The sequence below is a fragment of the Pipistrellus kuhlii genome, unplaced genomic scaffold, assembly GCF_014108245.1.
Source record: "Pipistrellus kuhlii isolate mPipKuh1 unplaced genomic scaffold, mPipKuh1.p scaffold_m20_p_3, whole genome shotgun sequence".
Classification (NCBI taxonomy): domain Eukaryota; kingdom Metazoa; phylum Chordata; class Mammalia; order Chiroptera; family Vespertilionidae; genus Pipistrellus; species Pipistrellus kuhlii.
The window spans coordinates 1,043,336-1,058,368 of NW_023425529.1; the positions used below are offsets into that span (position 1 = coordinate 1,043,336).

The 15,033-nt window shown below is 49.2% G+C and overlaps 1 protein-coding gene across 10 annotated transcripts in view; it reads right to left on the reverse strand.

The window, feature by feature from the left end:
• TNRC6B (trinucleotide repeat containing adaptor 6B) overlaps positions 1–6,206 on the reverse strand; it is a 205,166-nt gene extending 198,960 nt beyond the window's left edge. For 3 of the 10 annotated variants that reach the window (XM_036459346.2, XM_045587460.1, XM_045587458.1), the window contains exon 1: positions 5,974–6,205. The gene's annotated coding sequence lies outside the window, so the exon portion shown is untranslated. Of the gene's footprint in view, positions 1–5,973 lie in introns of all 10 variants that reach the window. The other 7 variants (XM_036459340.2, XM_045587461.1, XM_036459345.2 and 4 more) reach the window with 4 other exon arrangements.
• Between the last annotated feature and the right edge of the window lie 8,827 nt (positions 6,207–15,033).

Sequence of the window (15,033 nt, forward strand, 5' to 3'; positions counted from 1 at the left end):
TTGGGCCTCTCTTCAGGTCTGATTTGCAGCCCCCTCATCAGTCAGTGCTGGGTTACCACGCCTGCAGCCATAGCAGTCAGTGCTGGGTCGCCACGGCAACCCAGGGCTGACTGCAGGACTGACTTCTGGTTGGTCAAGCCTCTGATCATGATGGGCCCAGGGTTTTTATATATTAGGATAATTATAAATTGCCTACTACAGGTCAGGTCAAGAGCTATCTTAGGAATGCAAACATGAGTAAAATAAAAGTCTGCTTTCAAGGAACTCAACTCACACTCTCTTGAAGGGAAGCTGATAATGCACACCCCAAAATAATCCAAGCTGTTGATTCAACAGGTACACACAGTGGGAACATACAGGCTGTGTACAGATTCCATTGATTCTATTTCAGCAGGCACCTATTCCTATTGGTCAGTGCCCATGCTTTATCAGTTGTTAAATATTTTAATGTTACCCCTGATTACAAGACAAACTAATAAATATTATCAGTAATTGCTATATGAAAAAAAAATAGTGACACAAAAAATTAATGTTAAAAGGGTCCAGGAGAGATGTTGAGAACTGAAAGTATAAGAATGGTCTTGGGATCCCCGGGGTTTCTCAGCAAGGAATGTTCGCATATTTGGAAAAGGAGCTGGCTCTAGATAAGGGACACAGAGTCATCTAAAGGCCAGCGGCTGGAAATTCCCAGTTACAGCCCTTCAACTATATTGAGGATATGGTTTAGAGGTGTGCTGTTCAGCATGGTAACCATTAGCCACATGTGGCTACTTAGAATCTGACATGTGGTTAGTCTGAATTGAGATGTTGAAAAATATACTCCAGATGTCAAAGACTTAACATAAAAAAAAAGGAAGATAAAGCATCTCAATGTTTTTAATTTTATTTTTTTGCTGATAACATGGTCATATAATAATATTTTGGATATACTGAAGTAAATAAAGATCTATTTTACCCTTTCTACTAGTTTTAATGTGGCTGCTAGGAAAATTAAAATTACCTTCATGGCTCGTATTTGTGGCTTGCCTTCTAAACTATCTGGACAATGGAACACCATTGAAGGTTTCCAAACTTAAGTGCCTGGGGCAGACTTGGGGAGGGGGCAGGAAACACAAACAAAGATTAGTGTGGGGGCAATCTGTAGGGTCAAGACACTAGAGGCAATTGTCAATGTCAAAGAGTAGTAAATGTCAAAGGGTAAGCAGACTCAGCGGGAAAGGGTACACTGCCTTTGGAAGTTCACACCGCGCGGTGAGAGGAGGAAGAAATCAAGAGCAGGGTGAGGCGAGGGGAGAACAGCTGCAAACGCTGACCCGAGTCTAGATAACCAAGGTGCACTGCTCAGCAGACTTGGCAGGCTCAGCTAACAGTTTAGGTTAGATCTAGTCTGGCTCAGTGGTAAGGGCTTCCAGGCAGAGGCACAATTCAGAGGGAGAACAGGATCGGGGTCCTCTTCAGCGATTTCTGATCTCTCTCTACATGACGAGACCTCCAATCGTGGGGTCAAGTCCCAGAGAAGGTAGGAGAAAACAAGGTTACCAGAAACTACAAGATAGCAATAAATTATAAAATCAAAAGCCCAGACACAACACAGCCAGCAAACATTTCCTGGGAGTTTGCTGTTCGCCCGATTCTTGGCTAGGCTCTGGAGACATGAGAAACAAAACAGACATGGTCTTGAATCACAAATTGTAGCTAAGAAAAAAAATCACAGGAGCTCTGAGAGATCTAACAGAGGGTGGGTGGAGGAAGTGGGATGAGGTCTGAGGAAGTGACAATTTAATCTGAACCCTAAAGTCAAGTGGGTGAAGACAAGGGGGAAGCAGAGGATTAGGGTTAGGATAAGGTTAGGAAGCAGGGAGGGAAGAACAGCCCAAGCCAGGAGAATGGTAGGTACAAAAACATCAAGGCTGAAAAAAGCTTGGGCAATTCAAGGAATTGAGAGACCAAGTAGAGTTAAGTCAGACAGGGGGGTGGGTTACCCAGCTGGTGTGGCTCAATGGTTGAGCTCTGACCTATGAACCAGGAGGTCACAGTTGGATTTCCCATCAGGGCGCATGCCTGTGTTGTGGGCTCAACCCCCAGTGGGGGGTGTGCAAATCAATGATTCTCATCATTAATGTTTCTATCTCTCCCCATCTTCCTTCCTCTCTAAAATAAAAAGAATAAAATATGTGTAAATATTTTGTATTATTTTAAAGGAGGGGGATAGGGGAGTGAAATAAAATCCCAAACAACCTGAGTGCAATGGGAAGCCATGAGGGGTTCTGACCAGAAGAGCAGACAGATCCTGATGGGGTTCCAGATGCTCCAATTGCCTCCCCTCCACTCAGCCTACTGAATCAGAGCTGGCTTGGCAGCAAGTGGGCAGAATTTGTAGCTGAGTAGCAGGATATCAGGTCTGGGATAAGAGTTTTTATGAGGCCCTCTAAGTGTTCCGGAGTTCCAAGTTTGGGAGAAGGATGGCACCACTGAAAATTACAGAAAATCTGGTGAAAAAGCAGGTGCAGAAGGCGAAGTAAAGGCCTAGCTTTAACACAGAGAGTATAGAGGAGTAATGAAGAATTCTAGCAGGTAAACGGGGATGTTGTTTGGATTATGGAAGGGAGCCAGGCACAGATATGCAGGTTAACATTTTTAGGGAGTAGGAAAAAAGAAAAAGAAAACAAGGATAACAAACGGAGCCCCAGCCTGATCATTAGTGTTTGTTCACCTCTGGAATTGAAATCAGGAGAAAGTATATCAAAAGGGATATAGAATGGCCCTAGCTGGTTTTGCTCAGGGGATAGAGCATCAGCCTGTGGACTACAGGGTCCTGAATTCGATTCTGATCAAGGGCACATGCCTGGATTGTGGGCTGGATCCCCAGTAGAGGGCATGTAAGAGGCAGTCAATCAAAGATTCCCTCTCATCATTGATGTTTCTCTCTCTCTCTTCCTCTCTGAAATCAATAAAAATAAAAAGGGATATAGCATGAAAGATTTGGGGTGTGGGGTGCAATGTAACTGCTCAGTATCCTAGTTGGTGGTTAAATCTATACATGTGTTAACATTCATGGAACTGTATACACCCTAAAAGTCAATGCTACTATATGTTATTTTTAAAAATAAAATAAATTTAAAGGGGCAGGGGACAGTGCAAGGACTGACTGCTGAAGGAAGACAGAAAAAGGTGTTCTGGTAAATTTAACCATTAGGTAATTGATGACCTGGGAAAAGCCTTAGAGAGTGGTGAGGTTGGGAGCCAGCAAAGGTTCAAAGAACTGAGTAGTCAAGGGAAGCAATCATTATAGCCTCCTCTTTTAGAACTCGAGGTGAAAGGAAAAGCAGAATGGTACAGCAGCTCAGATAAGTACACCTGGGAGATTTAGCAAACTGGCAGAGCCAACATCCAAGATCATATGCTGTTCCATTTAATTCTTCTTCCAGAATTTGCATTTTGCACATGAGCTATTCACTTTATTGTCCCATTAAACTAAAACTGCTAAAATGAAGCTGATATCATTACAACTCTGCTCCTTAGTCAACTAACATTTACTGTGTCTCTACTATGTGCTAAGCACTGTGCCGGATACAAGAGTTCCTGGTCCCTGGAAGAAGGCACAGGATCAATCATAACAGCAAGGTAGGGAAGCGGAGATCTGATCAAGGGGCTCTGAAAGCCTTGACCTCTAATGAAATACACTTTCTTTATAAAAATTAAACAGGGAGGAAATAAAAACAGCACAGATGCGCTTTGGTACAAACGTTCTTAACTTTTAAAGCTAAGAATGAGTTTAACATTAAATTCTTAAATTAGGTTGGGGCAACCTAATCATTCGTAGCATTTCCCCTACTATTCCTCTCTACTTTCCAGTGCCCTTTCCGTATTTCTTCCTCTGGATAACTTAGGGAGCAAAATGGAACAAGAACAGGCTTTGAAACCAGACAGACTTGAGACCAAATCTATGCACCCAACTTCCTAGCTAAGTGGCTCTTGTAGGCTCCTTTTCTCACTCATAAAACAGGCTTGAGTAAGATAAGGATTAGAAAAAATAGCCCTAGACAGTTTGGCTCAGTGGACAGAGCACCAACCTGTGGACTGAAGGGTCCCGGGTTCGATTCCAGTCAAGGGCATGAAGGGCATATACTTCAGTTGTAGGCCCCTTGGTCAGGGGCATGTTCCAGAGGCAACCAAAGCGTCTCTCATCACACTGATGTTTCTCTTTCTGTGTCTCTTTTCCTCCCTTCCTCTCACGCTAAGAATCAATGAAAAATATCCTGGGGTGAGGATTAACAAAAACAAGCAATCAAAAATATATAGAGGCTGGCATATTTCACACAATAAACGTGTTACTACCATTTGAACAAATGATACTGTTCTGATTTTAAACGTTTCTAAGTGCTTCCTTTTGAATGAGGACCAAAATTCTTTTATTTCAAGGGTATGGCATTTATCTGCTACCTTGGAAAAGCAGCTTGGAATTGTCTTCTCGTGAAGTCCTATTACAAACTATTCTGCTCAAATAATATTTGGGACAAGCAATTTAAAAATGGTCTTCTAAGAAAATATAAAGGTGTCCCAAATGGGACGAGCCAGTCTGATCTACATTCTGGGGATACTTGCCTTAATGTAGGGGACCTACTGCATTCATATCCCTCCCACCACCAGCGACAGCACTACTACCCTCTGCAAGACAAATGCTAAAAGTTCTGCTTTTTAGGAGGCATTTACATAACACTACCAGAAGAATAAATGCCGGTTCAAAACCCCGAGTCACCAATGCTTTTCTCCAAATCAAAAGAAGCTCTCAACCTAATGAAATTCTCCACGAAGATGAAGGAAACAGCCTCTCTGGTTAAAATTTTCACAAAACGCTATAATGTTTAACTGCTTGGTGGGTGCAACTAACGACGTGTTTGGGTTTTTTTTTTTTTCAATGCTTATGGAGAAACATCTCTTGACAAAAATTGGTTTGTATACCAATTGCTTACATTGGTATACAAACGACCAAGTTGAAATTTGCCTTATCCTCGGCTCAATCTCTAGCACAGATGCTAAAAAGCAATACAACAGCCAAATCATGAGAGAGCAAGGAGTCTGAAAAACCCCAGACTGGCACCCCGTGCCCAAGGCACTGAGGATGGGCTGGTCCTTGACGCGCTCCCAGGAGGCTCCCGTTACTGGGTGTCTACAGCGACCCGAGTGTATGGACCCCACTGTGGGCCGGTGACCCCGCGCTAGTCCGAAACTAAAGGGCGGCGGACCATCGAAAGGCAGACAACATTCCTCGGGCTGTTTCATCCCAACGTTACTCCCCTCGTTTCCTCTTGGAAAGTCTGACTCGCCTGTCGAAGATGGGGTCGCACACGCAGGGCTCTGGGACGAGGGGGTGAGAGGGTGGGACCCCCACCCGGTCACGCAGGTCCTGCACACAGACCCGGGCCAGGAGGCTCCGAGGCCTGACGCCTCTCGGACACGCGCCTCCGCGGGCCTCGGCTTCCCATCGCGACGGGGCCCCCCTCCCCGCCCCGAGGCCCCCCGGCCACGGGAAGGGAACCCGCCCGGAAGCCCTCCCCGGCTCACACCTGCCGGCGCGTGACGCCCACGGCCGCGCGCCCGTCCGCCCCGGCCCCGCCATCCCCGGCGCCCCTTCCCTGCGCGGCCGGCGGGACATCACCCGCGTCCCTGCCCGCCTCCCCCGCCCCCCTACCCGGGTCAAAACCACCAGCCGGCCGCCCCCTCGGAGCACGCGCTCCGGACCCCCGCCCCGCCGGGCCCGCGCGCGCTCACGCCCCTCCCGGCCCTCTCCCCGCCGCGCTCGCTCGCTCGCTCACTCGCGAGGACTCGCACGCCCTGCGCCTCAGCTTGACAGGCCTGCCCGCCCCGCGCGCTCCCGCGGGCGTCCTCGCCCTCCCGGCCGCCCAGTTCGGGCTCGCGGTGTGCGGGGGAGGGGAGCAGCGGCGGCGGCCGTCGCGGTCCTCACTCACTCACCGCCGAGCAGTGCCGGTTCCGAGCGCGCGGCGTTCCGCTGTGAGGCGATGCGCTGCGCTGCGCGCGGCCCCCGCGCCTCCGCCGGCTGTGGAAGCGACGCAGCAGGGGGACTGAGGAGAACGGGGGTCAGTCCCTCCCGCTTCGCCTCCCAGACACACGGGGACCCCCAGAAACTAAAACAAAATAAACAAACTTTCCCCTCCGCCTCCCTCCCCCAAAACCACAACACAAACACTCCGGGGGCCCGCCCACAGCCCCGCGCCATTGGCTGCAGGAAGGATGCCTCCGGCTCTCACTGGCTGGCTTTTGTGTTTGTCACGCTAACGCCCCGCCCCTCCAATGCCTCGCCGCTGCCGTCGCCCCTCATTGGCCAAGTGCTTCCCGTTTGACGAGCTACGATTGGCTGGACCGCCTGCGCCAATCATAGGGGGACACACCCCCTTAGCATCCCAGAGGCCGCTTCCTCGGTCGCCGACCGGGAGAGGCGTAGGGGAAATTAGAGCATGATGGCGGCCGAGCTCACTGGGCGCAACCATCGTCTTTTTTCTTTTTTCTTTTTTTTCTTTAGCTCATTAGTGCCTCGCCCTCGCACAGTGTCTCCTAAGTCCCTCTCTCCATCCGATACTGCCTAGTAACGGAATGTATACGTGCCGGCTCCTTGATTTATCTCCGCCGAAGCGCGGAGTGTGGGCAGGTGGTGCGTCATTGGGCTGTCAGCATGTCACTCGCTAGTCAAATCTTCCAACTATTGGTGGAAAAGCAAGAAAGCCCGGCCAACAACAAAGGCCAACGCCATTGGTTTGACTCCACTGAGTTCTTTTCTGGCACCTTATTGGGCAAATAAACGCGTCCATCAGAGCTGGGGTTCGCCGTGCTAGTTAATTGTTTACTGGGGGAGTGTGGAGGACTCCGTCCTGTGGCCTGTAGGTGATGGTGATCATGACTAGCACTTACTGGGTGCCCACGTGGTGCCAAGTACGGAGCGGAATCCTTTACAGGAATTAATCTGGTTAAACCTGTGAGTGTTACAAATTCTCTAAATCTTACGGAGAGGAAACCAAGGTGCCAGGGAGGTTGGGAAACTTGCCCCAAGGTCACCCAGATAGAAAGTATTTGGTGGGCCTGGCATTGGGTCCTCGATCTGTCTGACTCCAGAGCCTTCTCTCTTTTTCATGGTACTTTAGTGCCTCTCTCTTAGCCAGAATTGTACCTGTCAGCCAAACCCATCATCTTAAAAATAACATTTCGTTAAGAATTCAAGTTCTTGAATCCGTATCTAGAAGTTGGGACCTAAAAAGCTATGGAGAGGTTGTCATTGCCTCCACCACAGCCTCCTCTCCAGGACCCTTTTCTCCCGCCCTAGATTAAACAATCCTGGTGCTTTCTGACCCAAAGCCCGTCCATCTCTATGTCCACCTTCTCATCTTTATAAATGGATATTTCTACCATCCTTGTGTGCCCAAGCCTACCTCCTCGACCCCCACTCCATCTTTGGAGAGAGTCCTCAGGAGCTGGAAGCAAGGAGAAAGAATACATGGCTTAGAAATAAATAATTGATTGCATGCAAGGGGAACAGCCCTTCTGCTCCTGGGAAGCTTCCAGCATTAGCCCTGATGCTGTACAAGATGTGTGCTCCTGGCTGGTGGCCAGTGGGTTCTTTTTCAGTGGCAGCTTACAGCGAAGTGAATCCAGCATTCCGGCCAGGGGAGGGAAAGGGTGCTTAGGACCCACGACCAGAGAGCCAGCCCCAGCCTCCGGTACCAAAAGGATCTGCAGGAGCACAGTGCTGGATGGGAGCCTGCATTCTGCCTCGAGTAATTAACATTTTACCATCCCAAATCCCCATCCTCTGTAGCGTCAGTGGGATCAGCGCCCTGGTTTCACTTCCTGACCCAAGCTGTTGTGTAACCTCACTGGCACTGCTTTAATAATAAAACAACCGCTGTAACAGTCATAATGCTCAGCACTCAAAGCCTTTCAGCAGAGGAAGACACGGCATTTCACAAACACCAATTAAGGTTGAATGGCAGGTATTCCTAGGGCAACTGACAGCAGAAAATCGTGCGTCAGATTCTAATAAAGGTCTTAAAATCCTGAGCCCTTATAACCATGTGCACATACCCCATAGTAGCATTTCAGTTTGAGATCCTGAGCTGGAAACAATGAGTGAGAATTGTTCAGGGTCCAACCTTCCTTGTCTTTAGAGTTGGCTGTTTGTACTGACATTTGAACCCTTAAACTAGCACTTGGTTTTATAATCAGACACATCAATCTCCCCCAACTAGTTGAAAGTTCCTTGAAAATGAACGGTTTCTTTTTCATCTTCTCATCCCTTAAATTGCTCTGATTATTGAAGTTCCCCAATTAATCATTATTCAGTACAACGGAACATCGCTGGAGGCAAGAATGACAGAACTGAAGCTGCCCTACTTCAGGCACATCCTGAGAAGGCAGGGTTCTTTGGAAAGAATAATCCTGCTGGGAAAAATAGAAGGCAGCAAGAAAAGAGGAAGACCAGGTCTGAGATGGATTGACTCCGTAAGAGAAGCCGTAGGCATGAGTCTACGGGGGCTGAGCAGGGCTGAACCTTGCTGAGGACAGAACCTGTGGATATCCATCACTCACTGATAAGGTTGCCAGAAGTCGGAGCCAACTCAATGGCACGCAAGGCATATAACACACACAAATGTTTATGGAGCCTGTTGGCACTGTTCCTAAGGCTAAACAGATAAAGAAAACACCTCTGCCTCAGGGATCTCAGTCTAACAAAGGTGACCAGGAGGCAGACAGATAATCACAAAGTGCAGGTGGTTTGAAGCACATGCGAGGGACACAGAATTCAATCTTGGACAGACAGGGATGGCTTCCTAGAAGTGATATTTACAAGGAGGACGAAAGGATGCTTTGTGGTTAGCTAGGCAAGAGACTGGGAATCTGTGATGACCTGCCACAAATCTCTCTGGGGTCAGGGAACAGGTAGGAATACCCAGGAGTGACCAAAGCTGCTTCCTATAATCTTTGTCTTGGAGGGCCTTCAGCTATCTGTTCACTTCACCTCATTAGATTTCCCTCCCCAGGGGAAAGCAGGAAGCTGGGAACCCTGTCATGTTTGCCCATTTGAGAATAAGAACATTTTCACATTAAGATTGCTGGTTGTTGTTGTTGTTGTTTTTCCTGATCGTTAAAAGTAACACTTGAGTAAAGATTTCAGACAATCCAGAAAGTTTTACCATAGAAAATAAAAGCTCCCCCAAATCCCATTGCTAAAACCAAACGCTTAAGGAGATTACCCTCCCAGACTCTTTTATGAAGAGACCGAGACATGGCTTTCTTCCCAAGATTGGGATGTGGTTTCAGGGTCTGGTCTGCACGCTGAGAACTCTCATGGCTCAGAACTGCAGTTTGGGAAGGAACCTGGTCTCACTTTCTATGCTTATGGGAGGGAAGCCAATAAATCAACCAAATATTTATTTTATTATTATTTTTTTTTTAATTATTTATTTAATTATTTTTTTTTACATATTTTAATGATTTTTTTTTTGCCCCCCTCCCTCCCTCCCCCATAGCCCCTCCCTCCCCATAGTTTTATGTCCATTGGTTGTACTTATATGCATGTATACAAGTCCTTCTAAATCAACCAAATATTTATTGCAGCGGATGATGGGTTTCCAATTCCTGCCGTAGCAAATGATAAATGAACCACCTGTTCCAGGACTTTGGGGCCTGCTGGACCTCGTGCAGAAACAATGAATGGCAGGAGGAAGGGGGAGGGGAGGGCCTGCTGTGCTTACTGCTCTAGGGCTTACTGGCATGCCTTGGTGGCTATAGAGCAAACATGTCAAACCCGTGGCCTACGGGGCCACATGCCTCATTTATTTGGCCTGTGATAGCCTTTGAGTTTGACATGCTTTCTGTAGAGTCAATCTATGCCTAGAAAAAGGCAGCGCAGGTCAGAGAAGGACATGCTAGGGTGTTCTTCTCTGCTCTCTTTTTTCATTTCTTCTCTGCAAATTATTGGGGGCGGGGGGTGGAGGAGAATGTTTGTTTCAAGCCCCCTGGCTTTGAGAGCGAAAAGGCACAGCTAACCCCTCACACCTGTATGCAGGCCAAGTACAGTATGTTCTTGGAGTGCTCTACTATTCTTAGAGCTCTGTATGTGTGGTTCTGTGCAGCTGGCTTTCTGCTGGAGGGAAAGGCAGATTTAATGAGTGATAGCTGCCTTGGATGGCGACCAAAAGTGCTCTGAGCCATTCCAAGCAATAGGCCTTCCTTTTTTTCCCTTGAGAGAGTGTTCTGTGATCCCTGCACACATTGCATTGGCCTGGATAAAATCCAGTGCAACAGGAACTTCTGCAAACGATTCTGCATTGACCCACAGGCGTGGGGTGGCCTGGCCAGCTGGATGGGCGCCAGCTCCGGTTGCTGCGGTGCAGGAAAGCTCCCTCCACCCTTCGCCCCGGCCTCTCGCTGCTCTGAGACACTTGGGAAGTGTTTGTGAGCATTCTTCAATTCTCCAAACTGATAAACATGGGGAGATCCCGGCACAGCAACCTAATCCAAAAAGACAAGAGGAACGGGGGACAGCTGATACTGCTCACTTGCATGGTGGGTGGGGCCACAGCCAAGGGGAGCCTTCTTCAGGGCGCTGATTATAGCGGACATGCTCATAAGCATTCATTACATGTCTGGTAGCACTTATTGTGCAACAAAGCCCTTGTGGCCGACGCTGAGCCACTTCTAAGTCACCTCTCATTTCTTCAGACCACACTTCCTGAAAAGCGCTGGGTGAGGCAGCAGATGCCGAACCGTTCCTGTGTGCTGGCCAATGCTAGACCCACAGGAGGGTCGTGAGAGAATCAGCAGCCGTGGCTGTGGCTAGGAGCCACCCTTTCGTGAACACGTGCTGGATCCTGGCAGTTAATGTGGTTTCCCTATTTCCAGTTAGGGAAACGAAGGCACTGGAGGGCTGACTAACTTGCCCCAGTTATTCCCCTAAGGTAGTAAGTAACCTTGCAGTTGAACCCAGGTAGTCTGGCTCTAAGAGCAAGCTCTTTTCCATGCTGTTATGGTGCCCTGGGATGTCTGTCTGAAGAAAGTCACAGTGCTGTTGGGGAGACAACCAGCCCCCCAGGGAACACAGCCTTTATGTCATAAAGGTTGAGAACCGCTGCTGTAGAGCCTAGGACCATCGGAAAACACATATATTTACATTACAATTTGTAACAGTAGCAACATTACAGTTATGAAGTAGCAACGAAAAAAATGTTATGGTTGGGGGTCAGCACAACACGAGGAGCTGTACTAAAGGGCCGCGGCATTAGGAAGGTTGAGAACCGCTGCTTTATTAGCTCAACCCATGCTCTTTGCCCTACAGACTCAGGGGCAGAGGCGCACCTCTTCTTGGCTAAATTGCTTCTCCTGATGGTCCTTCCTCCACTTCCTAATTGAGCTCTGGCTCTCCTGCCACTCCCCTCAAAATAATTGTCTTCCTACCTGCCTTTCTCCCCTCCTTCCTTTCCCCATCTAGTTCCTTTTCTTAGCTTTAAAATATCGATCCGTGGCTGTCTCCGCCGTTGATGCTCGTTCATTCTTTAAACCTGGCTTCTAGCCCTAATTCTCCACTAAAACCCATTTCTCCAGGCACATCTATGACCTCTTGGTGGCCGAGATCCAAGAGACGTTCCCAGCCCTTGTTTCCATGGCTTCATCACTGTTGTACTCTGAGAATCGTCTCCTGACTTCCCAAAATAGCCAGCTTCCCTCCTACCTCCACAACTGTTCATGCCCTTTTTCGAACCACCTCTTTCTCTTAGCTCCTTCAAAGGAGCCTGTCCGTTCTTCTGTCCTTATGTCACCTTCTTCGGGGTGGGGGAGGGGGTAGGAGGGTTGGCGTGAGGAGAGCCACCGGGCCACTGTCCTGCCTTCACCTCTAAGATCGTGATTGTCACCTCTCCATCTTCAATCTTCCTTCGGCAGCCTGCTTGCTGTGTGACCTTGTGTAAGTCACGTAAATGGTCTGTGCTTCCATTTCCTCATTTCTAAAATGGATGTATTTATTGTTGTAGACTCTGAGATAACGGTAACACTTAAAATGTTTAAGCACATATTATGCCAGGCAGGACCAGCTATATAATTTGTGGCCATGCAAAATGAAAGCATGGGATTCCTTCTTCCAAAATTTTTAAGAACATCAAGACAGCAATAGCAGAGCATTAAACCAGATGTAGGCCCCTTTGCCTTCTGAGCAGGGGCCTGTGACACCACACAGGTTGCATGTCCACGAAGCCAGGCACAGTTCCAAAAACTATACATGTACTAGAAGCCTGGTGCACAGATTCATGCACAGGCAGGGTCTCAGCCTGGCCTGTGCCCTCTAGCAATCCGGGACCCCTCGGGGGATGTCAGACTGCTGGTTTTGGTCTGAAACTGGTAGTCTGACATCCCCCTGAGGGATGCAGCAGTGTTGAAGTGGCAGGCAGCTGGGGAGGAGCCCTACCCCTCCTGCTCATCCCAGCCTGCTGCCACCTGCTGCCACTGGGTAGTGCTGCTGCAGCCACAGCTACACTTGCCAGCCATGAGCCTGGCTTCTGGCTGAAAGGCACTCCTGCTGTGGGAGTGCACTGACCACCAGGGCCAGCTCCTGTGTCGAGAGTCTGACCTCTGGTGGTCAGTGTTCGTCATAGTAATCAGTCGTTCTGGTTGACTGGTCATATAGGTTGCTTAGGCTTTCCTATATATAGATTAGCTTATCCAATCCTTATAACAATCTGATGAGGCAGATACAGATGAGAAACCAAAGTAGGGAGAGGTTAAGAGACGGTTCCAGGTCACAGCTTTTCATTGGTGGAGTTGAGAAAAACACCACCTGCCCAGTGGGCATTGCTGTGAGATTCACACAGAGAAGGGCAGGTCCCTCCCAGGGAACCCTCAGGAGGCCACCCCGTGGGCCACGTCCGCTCCGTCCTCCGTGAGTGCGCATGTGCAAAGCCTCCTTCTCTGGGTCCGAGCCTACACTTTCTTCAAAGCTCAGTTCCAGCCCCTCCTCCTCTCAGGGGTTCCCGCAGCAGAGAAGCCAGCTGACAGCTCTCTCCCCATGAGGTCCTCTCAGGATCCATGTGGAGTCAGATCCACCCCCCAGCCTGGCCCTGGGGATTATGCATAACCTTCAGATAACCAACCCTGCAAGGCTGGTGCGAACATTTTAAAAAACTGTTCTCCACGACATTACAATCGCCTGTGATAGCCTGTGTCACCCACCAGGTCGGGCGGCCTTGAGGGGAGATACTGTATCTGAATCCTCACTACATCTTTAATGTTTACAATTCTCTTGAAAATTCTTTCTAGGCTCTGGACCTTTTCCTGGAAAGTCTTGCCTCATCCTCCCTTCCCCCACTCATTCCTCAGGTACCAGCTCAGAGGTCACCCCCTCCTCCAGGTTGGGTTCAGTGCCTCTTCTGGGCTTCCACCCGCCCTCCACTCGCCCATCCTAACACCGCCTCCCTGGGGCCATATTCCCAAGCAGGTTATGGATGTCCTGAGGGTAGAGATGGGGTATGTCTTATTACAGCGCCTGGGACACAGTAAGTTCTCAATGTTTGTTTAAACACATCAGCAAATGAGTAAAAGTAAATGTTAAATGCTGGTTAAAACTCTAGGCTCTTATGGCCCTCAGTACAGGACTGGGCACCTAATGGATACTTACATAAACTTATAGAATGGGTGAAAACCAGGGACAACTCCAGAATGTCTGAGAAGAGGCAGCAATCTGGCCGGGGGAGGAAGGATGGGGGACTCCTCTGGACAGAACAATGAGAAAGCAAGGATCCCCAGGCGTGACAGCTGGGAGTTAGTGCTAGCAGTGTGGAGGAAAGGTGTCCTGGGCTGGGGCCAAATCCAGCCCGTCTGTTCTGCCATGGCCTGTGAGCTAAGAATATTTTTTATGTTTTTAATGGTTGGGAAACAATTAAAGGAATACTATTTTGTGACATGTGCAAATTATAATGAAATTCGTATTTCAGTGGCTGCAGTATCACTGGAATTCGGCCGCACTCACTCACTTTACTAGGGTATACTGTGGTTGTTTAGTGCTGCAGCAGCGATATTGTGACATACACTGCGTGTCTGCAAAGCCTGGAATATTTATCACCTGGTAAAAATGTTTGCCCACCCCTGGCTTCTGCCATCTGACGTCTCTTACCAGGAGGAGGAAGGAGCTATGGCGCCAGCTGGCCACCTGGTGTCAGCATTTCACCACAGTGGCTTCAGCCCCATAGGCCCCTCTAAGGAACCTGAGACTGGAGCCAGCCCTTGAGCTCCTCCCCGTCTGGCTGGAGCCTGCAGGGCGGGTGCGGGGCTGGTTTGGGAGGTGCAGGTGGCAGCCTTTTCTGGATGCGCTGTTTCTTTGGTTTTGGTTTAATTTGTATTCTATATAGGAAGAGTTCTCCAAATAGACTAGAATTGTTCATTTTACCCAAAACTAGAAGTCAAGAACAGTTTTGCACAACGAGGTAAGGCTGTGACCCTGTTCCACGCTGGGAACCAGCAAACGCATGAAGTGGGGAAGGATGTGGACGAGGCTCAGCCTGGCGTCTCTGGCAGGTTTTCTCCATCACTTTCCAAAACCTGGGCCTGGAAACTTCCTCCAGGCGGACAGGGAGGAAATACATGAAAGTGCAAGTACAAAGGGAGGGAGCGAGGGAGAGAAGCCGGGAGAGGATGCCCCAACAGGAAAACGATAAAGCCCCCGAGACAGCACGTCCCCACGGGTTGCTCAGCCGCTGTGCTGAGCGCTTTACTCCCCGGAGCCTGCCGGTTCTGAAGCCCATCCTCTCGCCACCCGGCCTCAGCTAAGATCACAGCAGGCAGCATGCCCCCTCCCTCCCCCACTAACTCCGCCAGTGCACATGGCCTTCCTCACCACGCCTCCCCAGGCCTGCTGCCCCGTGAACGTCCACTGAACAAACAGATGACCAATACTGTGGTGAAGGGTCTTTCCTTGTCCGATCGCCCACTTCCAGCGAGTCCACGCTGCACGCAGGAAAGGAGAACCAGGAGCCCGGT